Below are 10,115 nucleotides of genomic sequence, written 5' to 3'. Positions count from 1 at the left end.
GAATGGGAGGAGACAGGTTAAAGAAGGATTTTTAAGCCTTGAGACAATTGAAACATGGATTGTGTATGTGTGCCATTCAGAATATTTAAGTGCCTTTGAACGGGGTATGGTAGTAGGTGCCAGGCGCACCAGACCAAGTGTGTCTGGAACGGCAACGCTGCTAGGTTTCATGCTCAACAGTTTCCTGGGTGTATCAAGAATGGTCCACCACCCAAAGGACATAAAGCCAACTTGACACAACTGTGGGAAGCATTGGCGTCAACATTGGCCAGCATCCCTGTGGAACACTTTCGACACCATGTAGAGTACATGCCCCGACGGCTGTTCTGAGGGAAAAGGGGGGGTGCAACTAAATATGTGTTCCTAATGTTTTGTACACTCAGTGTATATGGGCTTGCTCAAAGAGGTAGAACGTTCGAGAGCATTTCAGTTAGAAATGCATTGCATAGAGCTGCTGCAATTCTCTATTTCATATGGTTGTGAGTTAGCCTGGTCCAAGATATTTAGCCAACTCACCTGATTATAATTGTTATGACATATACAGAATAATGCACTGTGGCTACCCCGGCGATGTGGCCGGGTAAAGCCACTGGTTGGAGCATCAGCCACGTCTCACAACCAGCATTGTAGGCTGCAGCAAGCTAGGCTGCAGACATTACGTTCTCCATAGGAAGGAGTAACTGGACTACAAGTGAAGCTGGTAAACTGGGTAGCAGCCCAGCTAGTTTCATAAGTCTAACTCTAGGTTCAGTTAGGGACAGTGTTTTGTTTTCAGTTACAGTTTGAGAACAGTCTTTGTTAACCTTTAATTTTGAATAAATATGCCAGCCTGGTTTAAGCTGTGCCCCTGTGTGTTGGACGTCTGTCATTGTTCCTTATCATTGCCATCTTACCAGCCATGCCAAGTGAGTCATGGGGAAGCAATATATTTTTTCTAGAGAACCCACTTTTCTGACAAAACAGTTGTGTGTTGATTTAGTGGTTATGCAATTGGGCATAAAGCAAACTACACATCACACAGTGTTTAGATTTACTAAGTCACTGGAGGTGGTTTCCAAATGTTACTGCAGTACCTAATGATAGTAATAACGATGAGTGAAAATGCATGTGTAAACACTGTTAAGAAAAGTCAAGGATACGTCTAGAGTGTGTCTCTTTTCCTGCATAGCATCAGGATCTTTCCCATGTAGGAAGTGGTGATGTAAGACAATCTCTGTTGGGGCCCCTGACGGTTAAACTCTACTGTCTTGTCCAACTGGCTTTTCTGGTCTGTAGGCACGCCCACACAGCAACCTCTGAAATACTGCATGTGTGATCACTTCCAAACACATGTTCAGGAGTTGACTAGGGGTGTGTGCTAAAGATCAAATATGTTTCATTCTCACATGTGTTCTACAGTTATCCCCATTACAACCCAACTCTTTTAATCATTACCAACTGCATGCGTGTCAATTCTCTTGCATGTGTCTGGTGGTGTGAAGTCATTGATGTGTCTGTGTGGGCATATCATGTACTGTATGTGTCATGGAGGTCTGTGTATCCTGAATCAATGTGTATGGCAGCATTTACACACAGGCAGCACAATTCTGATCTTTTTTCCACACTAATTGGTATTTTGAGCAATCACAGATCTTTTTCCTATCTGATCTGATTGGTCAAAAGACCAATTAGATCAGATCTGAATTGTTCTGCCTGAATTGTGCTGCCTGTCTAAACGCAGCCTATGTGAGCTCTAGTGGTGGTCAGACCACAGTGTGTGTATGTCTGATCAGGGTGGGGCTGTGGAGAATTGATGATTCGGTCAGCTGGCGGTAGAGGGAACTGTCATCTATTTAGAGTTCAGCCCAGCAAATCAGCTCACATACAATAGGGAATGACTAGGAGGGCTAGCTTGGCGATGCTAATGGTTGATTGAATGGCTGTGGTTAATTTACTATGTGTGGTTAATTTGATAATTGTGGTTAACAGGATGACCAGGGCAAGGGTCAGTGGCCTGATATCAGAGAGGAGACAATGGGAGAGCAGAGGCCCCTGTATGAAGCATCTCTGTATCTGCTCTTTTGTCAATGGGTCAATAGTATCCCAGCTCAGAGAGAACAGACAGATTAGTGTGTGTGTGTGTACTAGGCTGCAGGATAGTTTTCTGGGGTAGCAAACAGTCCTCTATGATGCGCTACCCTCTGTGTGTATGTGTTTATATTTGACTTTGTGTCTGTGTATATGTGCGCGCACGCATGTGTGTGTTAGGCTCCTTTGCAGTTCATTTTCACACAATTGATTACCCAAATAGATAGATTCCCTCCTCATCACTGAGCTTAATAGTAATCAGTCTGGCTAACCCAGTGCATAAACGTTAGCCCAACCTCCTCAAAGAACAGCACAGAGAACAGATCTATGAGGAATCCTGCCAGGTATCCACCATCATAAATGCAAATAATATAAAGAACTTCAAGGGCCAGAAAAGGTGGTGTGACGATTGCAACACACCTCAGTAAACATTAGGCTTTCAATTGAGCAATATCTGAACAAGTGTATCTCTGTTCTTGTCGATGAATGTTTCGTAATATACCCTCCTTCAGCTGTCATGAGACATTCCATACCTCTGCACTTTAACTCAGAGAGATATTGGGCAATGTTTTTTCCTCCATGTTAAGTCATTACATTCCCCTGTATTCTTCTCACTGGCTTGGTTATGCAGAGTATACATAGTGTCTTTACATAGTGATTCAGAGAGGAAGCCGACCGTAAAAGCACAATAGGTCTTGTTGAAACGGTTCCTTATCAGGTCAGAGCCCATCTGACCTAGATGTTGTTAAACATGCGGCTGTCTTTGGTCTTTGTATTATATCATCTTTATGGTGCTGCAATCACCAATTTGACTGCCTCTCCCTTATACTTTATCTTGTGTCTACTTTGAGTGTCAGATTGGAGGTTTTCTGGGACTTTGTGTTTTGCAGTTTCTTTCCAGTAAAATAGCTATAAAATAATAGCAGAAGTTCATCTGGAGAATGGAGAGATCGCTAGGTGGACCTACTTTCATTTATGTATTACTCAACATCAACACTTTTTAGCACACACCCTTTCCCTCATTTTATTTTTAAGTGACTGAGATTGCAGTCAAGGGAGAGAGAAGAGGAGATTTTGCCTGTTTTACATGGACACACACACACACACACTGTCACTCTCTCTCGCTTTATTTATCCCTTTGTCTCACTGTCTATTTGTTTCTCCATCTCTGATCCCATCTCCTTGTCTCCCAGTTCCTCTATCTTTTTCTCACCAACGGGTTCTTCCTAGACTCCAGCCCTTCCCTCAGGTCCATATTTCTGTTATTCTAGTCCTCTATGATATAGGCCAGAATCATCAGCCCCTTTCCGTTACTGTCTCTTACTCTGTCTCATCCCAAGGCCAATGTTACATAATAGGAATGATTCAGTCGGAACACGCTGTCTGTCTACATCTGGCCCGGGCTAATTTGTGACATACATGCATGTTTTGCATTTCAGCTTTGCAACTCTATCAACTTGTTCTATTTAAATACAAAAGAAACAGTAATGTGTTCCCAGAAGAGTAGGAATTTCACCCCTTATGCAGTGAAATTACTATATCAAGCTCTGACTGTTCTTGGCAAATCTCAATAGAGGAAATAGTGTAGATGCCCATTGTAGAGTAGTGACTGGGTGTTTGTGGGGGGAGTATATTATGAAGCAGCAGTCCTGTCATGGTGGGGAGCTGGCCTCTCAGCTCGCCTGTCTAATATGGAGATAATCCTAATCCAGTTAGTCTAAACACCACAACCATCTGGCCCCAGACAGACCCCATCGCTGAGAATAATGAACCCGTCAAAAGGTCCCCAGACCTGGACAACGAGCGTAGCACTACCTAGCCCGGGCCTAGTAGAACCTAGAACCACTCTGAACCAGGGAGCTGTGGCCTGAGACCAGTCTGACAAGACGGGGTCAAAGATAACATTTCCCCCCTAGTTCCATATTCAAAGGGCAAGGTATGGCAGTGGGACAAATGTAAATGAATGTAAGCACAACATGATAATGTCAGTAGTGTTGTTGGAAGCGTGCAGGAGTCAGAGGAGTAGGCCTACTGTAGGTTGTCCTAGCAGTGATGTAAGAGTAGGTTTAGCACTTGTGATGTAACCATGGAGCTGGTGAATAGTTGATCAGAGTTACAGGAGAGGAGGAACTGGCCTCAGCTCTGACAGCTGGTCTATTACCCTCACCCTGGCAACGTTGCATACAGAATGTAAGAGTGTGTGTAGTGTGTTCTTGTGCATGTGTAAGTGAACTGTGAAAGACTGATCTCTAGGGCTGTGGTTTGTATTTTGAAACAGAAAGGATTGCACATTGTATTACTCCCATAGCACTAATTGGGACTACAACGTGCAAAATAGTGTAAACCTCTTCAACAAGTACCAATGTGTAATACGATGTGCATATGACGTTTTTGACAACAATTAAATATGGTTTATATTTTAACGCAACAATGTCTGCCATAAATCTGACCTAACTCACGTTCTATTCTCTCTATATTTCCTCAATTCTTAACCTGTTGCTAGTTTTTAAACCAATCTGAAGCCAATGCATCCCAGCTGAGAGCCGTTGCTGTGTCTGAATGCTTTGTCAGTAAGCAGATGTTCCTTTGTTCGGCTCCGCAGCGCTTCACAGTATAAAGTTGCTTCAGTTGTAGTCGGGAGTCGGGACACTTGCTGCATCTTTTGAATTCCGTCCCATTGAAGATCTCCCTCCCCCTGCATACCATCAAGCTTCTCAGAGCGGTATTAACCCCTCCCCCACCCCTTTTAATCCCCTGCAGACCCCATAGTTGTCACATAGGCTCTCTTTGGTTCTATCCCTGTTCTTTATCCCTTATGAAGCGACAGCCAAACCCTCACTTATCAGTCTCTCTCTCCACCCCACCACCACCATGCACGCAATGGCTAATTACCACACTGATGGAAAGAGAGAATAAGAGAGGCTACAGTAGATAGACAGACTAGGTAGACAACTATATAAACATATGTTTCCCATGCCGATACAGCCCTTTGAATTGAAATGTAATTGAGAGAACAAGTGGGTGAGCCCATGTCAAATACCAGATTTTTAACATAAAGCATTAAGATTGTTGTGCTCTCCTCTGGCCACCGTTCCCAGTCTCTGTCTGTCCTGCCTCCGTGGACAACAGTCACAAGTCTTTTTTCTAATAGCAGCTGAATGTGTGTGGTGCTGTAGAATCAGCCTGACCACTACAGCAGTAACATTACAGCACATCGCCTGGTTATGTAATAATCAATGCCCTCCTTTCACCCCTCTGTCTCTGTCTGTCAGAGAGCTGCAGAATGCATAGGTTGTGGTTCTAGCCCTGGGAAGTGCGAACAAAGAGGCGGCTCACGCTTCCTGATTTTGTATAGGGCCCCTTCGGAGGCAGGACATGTAGGGAATGGCTGGACTGTGGTCTCTGCTTTGAGGACCTTCTCTCTCCTGACTGTGGTGGTGTCTCTGGACTAGTCTGTGCTCCATAGAATGGCCTCTCTAAAAGTGGATTTTCAACACTTTGAGTCTGAGTGCAGTGTTATTACATGCCTATATAAACAAGGAAAGGGTGCGTGTGTTTATGTGTGTATGGAGGGGGGCGGGGTGAATGGATGAATAGACAGACCTGGGCAGTTATTTTGGAGGTTGATTAACGTTAAGATAGTCATTTGGCTCCTACCCTCAGGGATGTGTGTGTGTGTCTCTATTCTACCCTCTTTGTTCTTCCACTACACTCATGCCTGCTTAGTCCCCGCCCATCTACTGCTATGACATAGCATTATCTCTGTATCTGTCTCGCGCCAAAACAGGGAGGGTGTGGGGCGCTGGGGCTATAGAAGCTATCTCTTTCTCTTCCTCTTCATCCTAGGTGCTGCTTCTACCTGGAAGCAGGTAGAGTAGTAGTAGACAAGCTCCTTATTAGGTTCAGCCACTGCAGTTCTTTCTCTCTTCAATTAAATTAAATTAAAAGGGCTTTATTGGCATGGGAAACATATGTTTACATGTCTCTCTCTCTCTCTCGCTCTCTCACCAGCATTTCCCGCCACTACAGGGGGAGGAGCTTCCTGCTGTTGGTATTAAGATGACTGTGGCCAAATGTCAGTGGGTGCAGCCCCAACTGCCGCCTTATCCCGTTAACCCTTACACCACCAGAGGGCTGTGAGCTTGTATTGAGATCACAAAGACTAGGCTTGACTCTAAAATACATACTCTCCTGTAGCCTATCGGACACAGAAGATGGGGTTTCTCACTCTCTAGCTTTAGAAAGCCAGAAAAACTACTACAGATCATCACCCCTCTGAAAATCATAATTGTATAGGGGCATAATAAATCATAATGAATTTATCTTGGAGCCACATTATTAAATATTTTCTAATAAGGTTGTGACGGTGTCAAAATGAACGTGTCATGATTCAAATTTAGCGTGTTAGGGACTTGGTCATTAAGGACAACAGAGAAAAAAGTATGTATTTTTCTGTTCTTACTGCTACATGATACACTAAAAGGCTGTAAATCAGTTTCATTTCTATGGCACCATCGTTTGCAGAAGACACCAGAAAGCATTGCATGTGATGTAATCATATGTAATTCTAAACCATAAATTCGCAGGTTACAGTAATTTTAGATGTACTTCTTCCAAATTCCCCCATATTTTTTTTTACATCCTGTTTCTGGACACTTTGGAACAAATTATCCCAAACAGGGGAAAGGAATTTAATTTATACAATGCTGCCCTCTAGTGGGGATAATAACCAAGCGTAAGGCCCCCCCAAAAAAGAGTCCTATGAAATTGAAGGCTTGTATCTTGTAATATAGGCCTACAGAAATTAATTAAAGTTGCTGCAAGTGCATACAAACAACATGAACTATGTCAAACAGGCTGTAAAAATGAAGCTTTGCTAATAAAGTTCCCCCTCTCTGAAATTAAATACCCTATTTAATTTTTTTGAAAGCTCCGGAGGCATGCAGAGGCCAAACTGAGCTCTGTACCGCCAAACTGAGCTCCGTACCGCCAACTTTTGTAACAATGTGGAGGGCTCCGTATAGCTCCGCATTGACATGATTGGTTGATGGTAGGTAGGGGCGGGAGGTCCTGTATAAACACAAACTCACTTCCTTGACAACTTCCTTCACAACAGCTCTACTCAACAGTTATGCGCTGCTCCATGAAGCGCAAGAAGTATGAATGCCATTGACTTCTGCAGAGGCTGTATCACTGTAAATGCTGCACGGCCACTGCAGACCTCCGATTGACCACGCAGCGCCGATTGACCACGCAAACTCCCTTAAAAGACCATAGCTTGAAAAACGAGAAAACAGGGCAATAGTACTGTTTGTCCATTTTGAGACGCCGTAGCCAGTATACGCTTCCTCAAAATAGTCAGAATGAATCTACACTGAACAAAAAAATAAATGCAACATGTAAAGTGTTGGTCACATGTTTCATGAGCTGAAATAAAAAAAATCACAAGAGTATTTCTGTATTTATTTCGAGTATTTCTGACTGTAATGAAGCCATTTTTGGGGGAAAAACTCATTGGCTGGGCCTGGCTCCCCAGTGGGTGGGCCTGGCTGCCAAGTGGGTGGGCCTATGCCGTCCAAGGCCCACATATGGCTGCACCTCTGACCAGTCATGGGAAATCCATACTACGGCCTAATGAATGTATTTAAATTGACTGATTTCCTTATATGAACTGTAACTCAGTAAAATCTTTGAAATTGTTGCACGTTGCGTTTATATTTTTGTTCAGTATAAGATAACTCAAGAAGTCTGTCATTAATTTTGCCGAAGAGATCTTAGTCGCGCAATTTTACATCTAACTAAGCTGTTTGGTGCAGTATTTCTCAATGAAAAAATGTGCATGAAAACGAGTCGTCTCTCGTTGAATGACAACAAATACTTTATTGTTGAATCCCTACTGTGGCTCCGAACTTCGGCTTTCCTCCAGAAAAAATGGTGTGTCCTAAAAGCCGGAAAAACCCTCACCGAAGTCCAAAACGAACAAAAACGTCACAAAATGTCGTCATAACATATGCACGGACTCTTCCGAACTGTTTCGGCTGGGAAGCATATGGATGCCTTTAGCCGACAACATAAGGAAACCAATGCGCACGCTTCAATGGGGCAGGACACTGTGTGTTGTTGTGATTCTGGATGGCCAGATAGCTAGCAACAATGACAAGAAGCTGCCATGTGGGGAATCGTAGGTGGCTCGTTTCAGCCCAGTTTGATCTTGTTCTTGATACCATGTTTTGTTTTGACTGATGTCACGTTATGCTAATATGGCTAAAGTTCAATAGCTAGCTAGCTAACCAACCACACCCGTCGCTATGGGCGGGCCATAGGGGGCCGGGCCCGCCCCCAAAAATGCTTGTGCCCCCCCCCCCACTTGAGGGAATGTATTATTAAATATACGTGCCCTGCCCTCCCATGCATTTCATATGCCCCCCTTAAGACTGAGGTCTGGCGAGGGGTCTGTAACCAACAACTGTAAATATCTATTTGAGAGACAGCAAGTGCTCATTGTGCAAATGTATTTATGTTTCAATAAACATTGGAGATGAAATATTATTTAGATGTTGTCAACAATCTAAGCCAACCCCATCTGTTTTGCCCCATAGTTGCGCACACATCGGTTTTGTTGCTAAACACCCAACCTGTCTATTAGTAATAATTACATTTGGTTGAATGGTATGGTAATATCCCTGAACATAATGGCTAGGACTGTATTATGTCCAATCAATCAATCAAATGTATTTATAAAGCCCTTTTTACATCAGTAGATGTCACAAAGTGCTATACAGAAACCCAGCCTAAAAACCCAAACAGCAAGCAATGCAGATGTAGAAGCAAGGTGGCCAGTCCCCTTCTGGCTGTGCCCGGTGGAGATTATAACAGTACATGGCCATTAAGGCCAGATTTTTCTCCAAGATGTTAAAACATTCATAGATTACCAGCAGGGTCAAATAATAATCACAGTGATTGTAGAGGTTGCAACAGGTCAGTACATCAGGAGTAAATGTCACTTAGCTTTTCATAGCCGGGCATTTAGAGGTTGAAATAGCAGGTGCGGTAGAGAGAGAGAGTTGAAAACAGCAGGTCTGGGACAAGGTAGCACGTCCGGTGAACAGGTCAGGGTTCCATAGCCGCAGGCAGAAGAGTTGAAACTGGAGCAGCAGCACGACCAGGTGGACTGGGGACAGCAAGGAGTCATCAGGCCAGGAAGTCCTGAGGCATGGTCCTAGAGCTCAGGTCCTCCGGGAGGGGAGGGAGAGAGGGAGAGAGAATTAGAGGGAGCATACCTAAATTCACACAGGACACCAGATAAGACAGGAGAATAACACCAGATATAACAGACTGACCCTAGCCCCCCGGCACATAGACTATTGCAGCATAGACACTGGAGGCTGAGACAAGGGGGGTCGGGAGACACTGTGGCCCCGTCCGACGATACCCCCGGACAGGGCCAACCAGGCAGGATATAACCCCACCCACTTTGCCAAAGCACAGCCCCCACACCACCAGAGGGATATCAACAGACCACCAACCTACTACCCTGAGACAAGGCTGAGTATAGCCCACTAAGATCTCCTCCACTGCACGAGCCTGAGGGGGCGACAAAATGTCCTTACAGTAATTTATTAAATGACATTTTACATTTGAGTTATTTTTTATTTTTTAAAAATTTTTAGTCATTTAGCAGACGCTCTTATCCAGAGCGACTTACAGTTAGTGAGTGCATACATTTTTCATGACAAGACCAAAAACTATAATATTTAGAATGCAAAGAGCATAAACATTTTATTAAACGGTAAGCAGATACTTTTTTGCAATGAAGGAATTATGTAAAGTTTCTAATTTGTTCAACACAAATTAGATCAAAAGCTCTGATTCTTCTATAGTGGTCCTTTTCTATACCACAAATGCTTTCCCAACAGGATTGTCAACGCCACCCCAGCCTGTAAATGACAAAGTGCCCTCTGTGTCTATTCCCCATACAGCCTGGAGGAGAGGGTCACAGCTCACAGCAGGCCATATTATCCTGCTACTGCTCACACAGAGAGGATGGA

Source organism: Coregonus lavaretus, assembly GCF_964263955.1.
Source record: "Coregonus lavaretus genome assembly, chromosome: 18".
In the NCBI taxonomy this organism is placed as follows: Eukaryota; Metazoa; Chordata; class Actinopteri; order Salmoniformes; family Salmonidae; genus Coregonus; species Coregonus lavaretus.
Note: the sequence above shows the minus strand (reverse complement) of the source record.